Source organism: Pongo pygmaeus, chromosome 3 (assembly GCF_028885625.2).
Source record: "Pongo pygmaeus isolate AG05252 chromosome 3, NHGRI_mPonPyg2-v2.0_pri, whole genome shotgun sequence".
NCBI lineage: Eukaryota > Metazoa > Chordata > Mammalia > Primates > Hominidae > Pongo > Pongo pygmaeus.
Genome location: NC_072376.2, coordinates 108,588,648 through 108,600,830, shown reverse-complemented (window position 1 = coordinate 108,600,830; position 12,183 = coordinate 108,588,648).

Here is a 12,183-nt window from a genome sequence, read left to right as displayed (position 1 = left end):
GATCCCATAGCTCTAATCCCATGTTATAATGATTTCAGCCTCCTAGATGTTCAGTTAATTCTTATATGCTTTCATTTTATGTATGCACACATACATAGAAAGAAAAAATACTTTCTCATTTATTTTTTCTATCTCCTTTAAAAACCCTATTTAACATGTAGTTAACCATATTCTATGTGGTTCTATTTTCTATACCAAATCACTTCTATTTTTGTAACCATACGATTATTTTGATTATTCTCAAGACTTTACGCTCAGAATTCAGGTAATTTTCTTCTATGTTCTTTAGTAGTTCCTCAAAGAGTTCTCTTAGCTCTTATCTGTGCTTATCAAGTCATAAAGTCTGCTGGACAAATTTACAGTAGGTAAGGCAGTGTCACTGAAATGTTTTCCCCATGATATATCATCTTGTTCTAATTGCAGAGCAATGATATGTTTAAGAAAAAGGAATTCCTTGTTCAAGCCAGTTGCCCATTATAGTTCATTATTTAAGACTAAGCTTTGTCACCTCAATCAAAATACTCAACTATAATTTTCTTGATAGAACATTACTGTCCTTCTGAAAAATTCAAAGGGCTCAATAATATCTCATGGTATTTATTTAATATGGTCTTTCATATCATTACAGTATGCCAGTTACTACTTTCATTTCAGTCCTGTTCAGGTTGGGGCAAGGCAAGTTAATACACGTAGCTGCGCTCAGAATTTCAAACGGAAGAATCTTAGGTTGAAAAGCTGATTTAAGATTTGCCCCCCTGGAAGAGCACCTAAAGTGAGTGAATTTCTCATAAAGATAAGTATGTTCCCACGAATGGCACACAGGCCTCAACAAGCGTGAGTACCAGCTGATGCTGCAGCAAAACCAGACTTGGACTCTACAGGAATCAGGCACTGAAAACCACGGTGTTTGAAAAGAGCCTCTGGTAGGAATTTCTAGACAAAAGGCACAAACAGCTTGTAATGTCCTCATTATCTTCAAAACAAAGGATGTTGTTAAATATGCCAGAAGACTTACCACTTTCCATAGACATTGTGGTGCAGAATTTCCTTCTTTCAGTCATGCAGTTAACATGCATCAGCACCTTTAAAGAGAAAGAAATATAAAAGGACATTACTCACACATTTCTGGTTATATAGTAATTTCTTGGAACAGCAAATTCCCCAGATGATTTCATTATCCTAATGTAAAGATTTTTATGGAATGTTAGATGATATAATTATAAGGCCTCCCTAATAAATCTTAGAATACTTTTATAACTTGATTATTTACTTCATACATTTATCACCATATATTTCTTTTGCTTTATGTTTTATTTTTGTTGTTGTTTTAATTTTGATCTATCCTGATTTTTGGCTTAGAACTCTGCAGATTTTAATGGTGCTGTTTTCATTTTATAAAGGCTTTCCTTAAGATGTAAATTTTAAGTGTTTAGACTATTCATTCTTAGAAAAGTAGTTAGTTTCTAAGACTAAGGCTTTCTGGGATATGCATTATAGATATATATTTGGGGAAAAACAATGTATAAATTTGCTAATTTATGAATCATTTTATATTTGTTAAATGCATAACCTACTAATTCTATATTTTAGAAATTCATTATCTTCATTTATAGTAGACACATTCAGTACAGACTATAGCATAATTAAATAATGTGTTTTCCAATTTTGTTTCTATTTAAGGCTAATGAAATATTTCACTATGAATTAGACATTGAAATTGTATTTTAGTGCTTCCCAACTCACAAAATTTATCTTATTTTTAATAACTTTAAAAATCATATTGTAGAATGGCCAAAAGTTAATAAGACAACTAAACCATTGTCTACAGCACAGACATTACATGTAATATATTTTATTTAATTTCAGTTTCTAATAGCTTTACAATTATTGATGTATATATTTATTAATTTTTAGGCATGAACATTGAAGAAAAATTATAAGTACATATACTCATTTTGGTATCTCTAATAATATTTATCAACCAGTTATATTTTCTCTGAATCTGGCTTTGTTTATTGTTACTAGAAATATTTATTTAATTTGCATGATAACCAGCTGACCTATAGAAAGTGGGCATACCAAATTCATTTTGATAGAAAATTTTCAGAATTTTACTGATCTGCCTACATGCTTATTCTAAGTCAAGAAAGTGAAATAATTTACTTCCATATATTTGAAGTAAACTGTGCTAATGTAAACTGTAAACAGGCTATTTTGTAGGTATCGGTAAGAGAATACTGACTTTCTATTTAGAAATAAATCTTACAAATTGACATTGTTTTAAGAAAAAAAAACTGTTGTGTTATTAGTTGCCTCATAAAGATACTGACTGCTGCATATAGACTTTGCTGTTATCATAATGACAATATTCTAGTAATTATTTAATAAAATTATGATTTTGTTATACAAGAAATTTTATCACTTTATACCAAATACATTTGTTTCATTACTACATGCTAAATGGTTTCATATTTTAGAAACTATACTTTCAGCAAGCTAAGCAAGAAAAATATGCAACACTTTTTATTTATTCACTCATTCAACCAGTATCACCATTAAGCCACAATCTGCTAGACACCGTGCTAGTTGGTCCCTGAGTGCTCAGTGCTGAGAAAAATAGATAGTACAATTGAGAAAAGACAACACCAATGTTCTATGATACGGGAAGAAATCAATCAAGTATAATTTTTTGAAAAGAGATAGATAAGGAAATAGAGGGAAGGAGATGAGATAATGTTAAGGAGGTGAGCTAATGTTTCGATGAGGGAATGCAGCAACTAAGCAAAGGGTCAGAAAAAGAACAATTCTGGACAGAGTGAACAGCCTGTGCAAAGCTCTAAGTTAAAATATATCTTCTCTATCCAAGATAGAGAAGAGTAAGTGAGGTAAAAAAGAAGCACAAAATCAGGTTGGAGAGGTAGGTGTATTGAAAATCTTAAATTCAATCATTGTTATTGTTGCTGCTGCTGCTGTAATTTTTATACCTGTATACCTGCTTCCATCATCATTTTATAATTTTTCTTAAAAAAGAAATTAATAATATCCTTTCTTATTCTAGTTTCCTGGAGTAGAAAATTGAGATTCAGAAAGACGTTGTGAGCAATTTGTCCTTTTCTGAATAAAGACATAGGTTCCTTTGATGGCTCGACTCGGGGATCTATCAGCAGGAATCAAACTGATCACCTAAAACTTTAGCAACTGATGCTTAGCACCATGGTCTACAAAACTTGTTTCTTTTTAAAAAAACTTTCAATGTAAGTTCTTAGATAGATGTTTATTTGGTGACTGCTTTCTCCTTCAGCTTCTGGAATTCTGATTGCTTTTTCATTACTCTTCTCATATTGAAAGACCACTGCTTATTTGTTACTTGTTTATATGTTTTTATGTTTGTTTAGAACAACTTAGAAAGGACTTGTTAGATACTGTTTTCCTTCTGGGAATTAACTTAATATGACTATATTGAAGTCAATTATATAAGTTGGCTTTGGAGGGTCACTGGCCCTTCTAATGTCAAGGAAAAGAGACTCAACAAAAATGGCACTGAGGATACTGTAGCTGCCTCCTCATTTGCTTTCCACATGTCCACTCTTTTCCCATTTGACAATATCTGCACTTAGTTAATAAAAATTCTATTTTGCTTACAAACATACTAATTTCTCCTTACTCTAAACCTTTGACTAGAATACATAGCACCTCACTATTTGATCCGAAACTACTTCTCATAGCTTTAAAGGTCACCAGTCCTTTCTTACACAGCATATATCCATATCACATTGAATGAAGAGTCAGTCTTTATGGAATTTTGTAGAATGAGCTTTGAAAATCCTATTAACTCAGAGATCTAAGGAAGACAGCAGGGAATCGTTTTGTGTGGCATCAAAGACTGGCCTTTTGTGAACAATTCAATTTATCAAAGGTCTCATTCTGAAAGGCTTAGTTTCACTATGTCTTATATTAGGTCCGGGTAAATGCATTATTAATTAACCATCAGCACAGGACTCAATACAAGGCTCTCCATCACACAAGAGTGTGGGCTCTAGAAATGGACAGGCTGAATAATTCTATTTCCCCCCCCCCAACCTTTTCCACTAGAATATAAACTGTATGAAGACATGAAGTGTTTCTGTCTGCTTCACAACATCAAGCAAGGTGACCCTTAACAGTGCCAAGAGAAAATTCAGAATATTTAAAATTATAGTATATTTTTCCATTCATGTTACAGGATAGTTTCATGGTATAGATAAGTGACTGATAAGATGGCTTCACAAATTTTGCAGGGACCAAGTTGTTCTGCCATCTTCAATACATAAAATATACTTAATGATCCAAGATGGCTAGTTGAGCTCCAGCTACTATGTTCACATTTCAGTCAGCAGAAGGAGCAAGAGACAAAGAAAGATTATCATCCTCTTTTTAAACAAGATAACTGAAAGCAGTACACAACACTTTTGCTAATATCAGTCAAAATTTAACCACATGGCCACATTTGGCTATAAGGAGAAACTAGAAAATGTCTTTCCTCCTGGAGGTTATAAGCCCAGCTAAAGCCCAGAAAATACATTACTAAGAGGAGACAGATATTTAACACTGTTTCCCCTTATTTGTCACAGTATATAGCATATAAATATGTCAATTGAGTTAATATCCTGTTGAATTTATGTCTCTGCTCAATCAAGCGTGTTATCTTATTAAAACTTCACACCAATCCTCTAAATGATGCATTATTCCAACCATTTTAGAGGAAACAAAACAGAAGCCCAGAACATATAAGAGACTTGCCCATAATCATGCACTGAAGTAGTATTACAGCACTAGCATTGAACCTTAAAGACATTCCTTGTGTCTCAAGGGTAATGACAGTCTTTTATAGCCTTCCACGGACTCTGGCAGGGAAACTGAATTTTTTTGGCTGTTCCTATTGCACGTGGATGGAAATGGCTTCCAAGAAACCCATGTTTATATTTGCTTTGTCCTGCCCTCTTTGGCCTGCCGGTTTGCCAGCCTGGTGCTATCAACTGCTTCTGCACCTGTGCAGGTTTACAAAAATTTTTGCCAAATTGAATGGAAGATTTGAAACACATAGATAGAGGTAGTTGAAGGATAATGATGATGATGCTGGCTGCTTAGTTGCAGATCTGTGATTCATGCTAACTCTGTTATCAGAATATAGGTTGGACACAAATGTATAATATCTATGATACTTATTAAATAACTACAATTATGTTACAGAGAAATACTGAACATAGAAGAGTTACCTAACAAGAGCCACTCAAACTAAGATCATCTTCCTAGACCTAAGGTTATACAGAGAAGTTTTATCTCTGAGATTCCATTCTGTCACTTAGTTTATTGAGCCATCTGGCTGCCTTAGTTTCCACCCAGTATTTGAAATATGTGTTTATAGACATAAATATGAAACTGTAACTAAAGTAATATGAAAGTTGCAAATGTAAAAACATGGTTCTGACAAATAAAAAAGTCTACATTCTAAAAGTAATTAGTTACTCTGTTACCATCAGCCTCTGATGTTATAGCTCATAACCTTGTTGCAAACATGTACATTTTTATGTATCTGTCATTGTTGTAATAAGTTCATTAATTTTTAAGTGTCTTACTAGTGAATATATTACTTGTCTTTTCCACTAAATCAACACTTTCCATTGTCCCTTGAGTAAATATTTTTGAAACGAAAATCAATAAAATGACTTCCTATTCAGCTAAGTGTTTTAAATGAGGTTTTCTCTTCAGGTGAAAGACTCTAGGTGTGGTCATGTATTTTTTTAGAATTGAAATTCCAAATTGCTATGGTAGAGTTATTTTGTTTGTTTTATCTGGTTTTGAGAAACTAAACTGAAACTTCTATCTTATTAGATAACTTCAGTTTCTACCAGGGTGCTTCGATGGGAGAGAGTTCTGTTTTCTGTATTTCAGTGTGCTATATTTGTAATTCAGTGCTAAACAATAGTAGTAACACTGATAATAATAGTAATAATAATATCAGCCAAGATTGGCCAACATGTGGAGACCCCACACCAACAACACACACACACACATATATACACATACACACACACATTTTTGTGCTATCTTCATAGCCATTTACTAATGTACTATTTTTGAATGCTGTTAGTCTTCTACTTGTACAGAAAACCGTGTGCTTCAATCAACCAGTCTTCTAATCTACTGAAAAAATGAGAAGACCTTGGAAACTCTTTTTTCATAGGTGAAGTAGAGGTGCTTTTTTAGTACCATATGGCAGTTGTAGACATATTTATGGCTGAATAATACTCTACCACATGGTAGAGTGGCAAAAAAAATGTGAGTAAGTGATGACTTCTTCCCTGAAAAAGTTTATAGTCTATTAAAAGAATATAAATAGATACATTAAAATACAAAAAAGTAAATACATTTGGTAACTGCTTTCAGATATAATGGAAGAACCATTAGTAACATTTATTCAGCATTCAGCCCAGAGAAGGAGCAACACCTTTTAATGTCAAGAGACATAAGAGGAACAGTACAAATTAGATACCAAGTATATATAAAAAGAAACCTTAGTACATCAAAATCTAGATTGTGTCTATAGAATTCAACAAACTGGGTTGAACAAAGTTAAAGATACTTTTACTGTAAATCTTCTCAGAGCTGCTAATATACTAATTTGTGCCATGTAACTCTGAAGGGAGAATTTAATTTGAAGCAGTTCTCCCCTCCTCCTCCCTAACCCCCTTTTTATGTAGGAGTGTTGAGGCTATTGCTCTACAGATTAGCAAAACCCCAAAAGCCTATGAAAGAAGATTTGCTGCTTTTTCTCTTCAAAAAATGTTACAAATTCAAGATTTTAAAGTATAAGTATTCATTATGACACACTTCGTAAATTCATCTTATCTATTAAGATTTTCAATAGTATGCTTTCTAAAAAATTTATTGAATATACATACAAAAGTAATCATCTTTGTCACTTTTAAGTGTATAGTTCAGTGGTAATAATTATATTTATATTCTTTCTATCCTTTCATGCCACCTCCTGCCACCCTTCCTGGCCTCTGGTACCCACCAATCTATGCTCTACCTTCATGAGATCCAATTTTTAAGCTCCCACATGTGAGTGAAAACAAGCAGTATTGATCTTTCTGTGTTTGGCTTATTGCATTTAACATCATAACCCCAGTTTCATTCATGTTGCTGTAAATGACAGTATTTCATTCTTTTTTATGGCTGAATGATATTCCATTGTGTACATTTTTAATCCATTCTTCCATTGATGAATACTTAGGTTGATTCCATATTTTGGCTATTGCAAATGGGGCTACAATGAGCATAAGGGTGCAGATACTTCCTGACTATATTGTTTTCCTTTCTTTTGGACGTATACTCAGTAGTGGAATTATGGATCATATGGTAGTTCTATTTTTAGCTTTTTTTTTTTTGTTTGAGAAAACTTCATACTGGTCTCCACCGTGGCAGTAGGAATTAACATTTCCATCAAGAGCGTATAAGTGTTCCCCATTCTCCACATCCTCACCAGCATCTGTTTCTGCCTGTCTTTTTGATACTAGCCATTTTAACTGGGGTGAGATGATATCACATTTTGTCATATACCCATTGGCCATGTGTATGTCTTATTTTTTAGAAATGTGTGTTCAACTCATCTGTTCATTTTAAAAATCAGAGTATTTGCTTTTTCTCCTATTGGGTTATTTCAATTCCTTATATAATCTAATTATTAATCTCTTGTCAGATGGGTAGTTTGAAAATATTTCTTCCTTTCTGTAGGTTGTCTCTTCACTTTGCTGATGTTTCATTTGCTGGGCAGAAGCTTTGTAGCTCCATTAGTCCCATTTATCTATATTTGCTTTGGTTGCCTGTGCTTTTGAGGTCTCACACACAAAAAAAATAGTTGCCAAGACCAATGTCCTCAAGTATTTTCCCAATGCTTTCTTGTAGTAGTTTAATGGTTTCAGATCTTACACTTGTCTTTAATTCATTTCAACTTGGTTTTTGTGTATGGTGAGATGTAGGGGTCTAGTTTCATTCTTCTGTATATAGTTTTCCAGTTTTTTCCAGAACCATTTATTGAAAAGACTGTTCCTTCTCCATTGTATGTTCTTAATGCCTTTGTCACAGATGAGTTGGCTGTAAATGTGTCAGTTTATATCTGAGCTCTATATTCTGTTCCATTAATCTAAGTGTTTGTTTTTATGCCAGTACCATGCTGTTTAGGTTACCATAGCTTTGTGGTAAATTTTAAAGCCAGGTAATGTGATGCCTCCAGTTTTGTTCTTTTTCCTCAGGATTGCTTTGGCTATTCTGGGTATTTGTGGTTCCATATATATTTTAGGAATTTTTTGTTTAATTTCTGTGAAGAATGTTATTGATATTTTGATGAGGGTTCCACTGAATCTATACATTGCTTTGGAAAGTACTGAGACATGAGAATAGGGAACTGTGGTAACCAAGGGTTAAGGTACAAGCAAAAGAACAGCAGGTGCGGCAGTTCTAGGCAAGATTGGGAGGCATACAGGCCACACCTTCACTCCTGTGAAGACACTGACAACAAGACAGAAGTTTCCACTTCAGTCTCCGATTGACCACAGGCCTTCATAAGGTGTTTCTAATTGGAGGCTTCAAAACAGCCCCTAGTGGTGTTGCTGCATTCTTTTGGCTTAATGAAAACCCTAATGGTGGAGAGGGGTTCTTGAGCCGCTTGCTTGAGCCCGCTCCCGCTCAGTGAATTGTACTTTCACTTCTTCAGTAAACCTGCGCCTTTTTTTCTTTCCTTTTGTTGCTTTGTCTTTCGTTGTTTCGTTCTTTTGTTTCTTTGTGCATTTTGTTCAATTATTTGTTCAACATGCCAGAACCTGGACAACTCACAGTAAAGACCTTCCATCAGGTAACAATATTGTCACTTTAACAATATTCATTCTTCTAATCCATAGCATAAAATATATTTCCATTTTTGTCTATCCTCTTCCATTTCTTTCATCAAAGTTTTATAGTTTACCAAGGATAGAAATTTTACTTCTTTGGTTAGATTGATTCCTAGGTATTTTATATTTTTTGTAGTTATCATAAATGGGATTGGTTTCTTGATTTCTCTTTTCATATTGTTTGCTATTAGCACATATAAATGCTTGTGGTTTTTGTATGTTAATTTTGTATCCTGCAAATTTAATGAATATATCTGTTCTGTTTTCTTTTTCTAGGTATAAGATTATGTTTTCTATGAACAAATGCTAATTTGACTTCTTCCTTTCCAATGTGGATGTCTTTTATTTTTTTTTTCTCTTGCCTAATTGCTCTCTCCAGCACTTCTAGTGTTTTGTCGAATAAAAGTGGTGAAAGTGGGCATTCTTGTCTTATTCCAATCCTTAGAGGAAAGGACTTCATAATTTCCCCATTCAGCATTATGTTAGCTGTGGGTCTGCCACATATGACTTTTATTATTTTGAGGTATGTTTCTTCCATACCCATTATGATGAGGGTTTTTAATCAAAAAGGGATATTAGAAGTTTATATAAGCTTTTTTCTTTAAACTTTTATTTTCTAATTTTATAACTAAAAGAGTATAGATATTTTAATCTTTTATGACAGCCTAAACAATATGAATTTAGAACATGTTATCTTTTGGAGAGAAACAACAATATTCCCCATAAAATAAGTAGTAGAAAGTAAAACAGAAGTTATGAGAGAGTAAAATGTAAAACACACACACACACACACACACACACACACGTTTTCAGTAGTGTCTATGTTGTATTATGTTTATTCCTTTACCTTAAGGACTGTATGTTGTATTATGTTTATTCCTTACCTTAAGAACTGTCTAAAAGGACTATATGTTGTACTATGTTTATTCCTTTACCTTAAGGACTGTATGTCATATTATGTTTATTCCTTACCTTAAGGACTGTCTAAAAGGCAAGTATTTAAATTACATTAAGAGCATACTTTTATGTAAAATATCCTAAAGTTGACTCATAGACGTGTGGCAGACATTTGCATTATGTGAAATTTTTAAAAATTGGTTTTAATTTGGCCTATATATTTTTCTCTTCCCTGATGGAGTAACTTTTTGAAGCTAATTCCCTTTTTATTTTATGATTTATGAGTCATCCAATTTCACCCAAGTTATCCTTCATAAAATGTTATATTTTCATAAACATATACATAGCAGGAAATTACTGAAATGGCCCAAATTATGAATTATTGCTCTCACATATTTTAAGGCCAACTTTGAAAAGTAATCATCAATTAAGTTTTATGTATCATCAACAAATGCTAAGGAATTACCTACTCTCTATCAAATCTTGATCTCCCTGTTAAATTTAAATCACAGATTTCCATCATCCACCACTGCCCCCACCCTACCAGGCCAGTGGTTTTCAACTGGAATGAATTTTTTCGCTCAGGGAATATTTGGCAATGTGTGGAAATATTTTTTATTACCAAAACTGGACAACTAGCAGAGGCATACTATTGGCATCTACTTGATTAAGGCTAGAAGTGCTGTTACACATCCTAAAATGTTCATGCCCCCAACATGACTAATATGGTCCGGACATCAACACAGCAGCCAATGTTGAGAAAATCTGCCCTGAACAATGCTAGCTGGATATACCAGGGTCATCTCAAATGCACAACTAAAATCAAAGTCATCGTTTCCCCTCTCCTCTCAACAAACTCTGCTCCACTTTTTTCTGACAGTACTTGAATCACCCATTAAGATTTAAAACCATAAACTCAATCATGAGACCTGTCTCTTTGTTTGAATAAAATTCCTTTCAGATCAGATTCAACCACTGCAACAGCTCTCATATGCATCTTTCATTCCCTCCTTTCAGAGAGACTCATTGTCCAGTTGTGGACTATGCCATAACTTTTCTAACTCAACCTTCCCCCACCCTCCCTAGCACTCCTTATTTTTCTTCCTTTATATTTATGGCTAGGTAAGCTTTCTAAAAAACTAAGCAAATTGTGTTACCTACTCAAGATTGTACAATGTTTACATGTTGTCTAAATTACAAAATATGAAAGATGAAACCTTTAATTTTAATATCCTCTTTCCCACTTCAGTCTTAACTTTGACCACTTTTTGATCTGTAATATTCACATCAGCTAAAACGATCTGTGTGTTATTATAAAACTATAATTTTATATTATAATTATAATATAAATATAAATATAAATTATAATTTTATATTAAAACTGATTTTGCACAGAAAATTTTTTGAACAGAAAAATTTGTTTGTATTTTTAGCTATCTGGACTTCCATTTCATCTACATTTTCCAACTGGCAAAATTCTCCCAACATTTAAAGACCATCACCCAGTTGACATGGGTGAAATAAATTTCTTTCTTCTTAGCACTTTCTCATTCTTATTTTATTATATATAAACATTCTCCTTTATTTTATTGATATACTCATTCATTTTATATCCTTCCTCTAGCATAAGCTTTTCAAAGATGGCATTTTTTAATTAAACTTTTATTTTTGAGAAAATTATAGATTCAAATGCATTTTAAGACAAAATACAAAATGATTCCATGTACCCTTTACACAGTTTGCAAACAATAAAACTTTGCAAAATTATAATACAATATCACAACCAGGACATTGATATTGATACAATATACCAATCTCACATTGGCCCAGTTTTATTGTATTCATTTGTGTTTATATGTTTATATTTTGTTCCTTAAATTTTAACAAATATGTAGCCATGTATCCATCACCAGAATAAAGATACATAACAGTTCCATCATCCCAACAATCCCTCCTGTTGCCTTTTATACCCACATTCACTTCCTTTCGGCCCTCTCCGTTCCGCTCACCCCATGCACACACATACTTGTCTCTAAACCCTAGCAATCACTAATGTGTTCTCCATTTTTTCTAACTTTGTTTTTCCAAAAATGTTATAGAAATAGAATTATAGACTATGTAAATGTTTGGAATTGGCTTTTTCACTTGGCAGAATTTCTGGAGATTTATCTAAGTTATTAAGCAGAAAAATGGTCTATTCCTCTTTATTGTTGAGTAGTCTTCCATGGTATGTATATAACACTGTTCGGTATACCATCATCCATTGAAGGACATTTGAGTTGTTTCTGGTTGTGGGGTAATATTAATAATGTTACTATGAACATTGGTGTAAATACTTTTGTATGATCACAGTTAT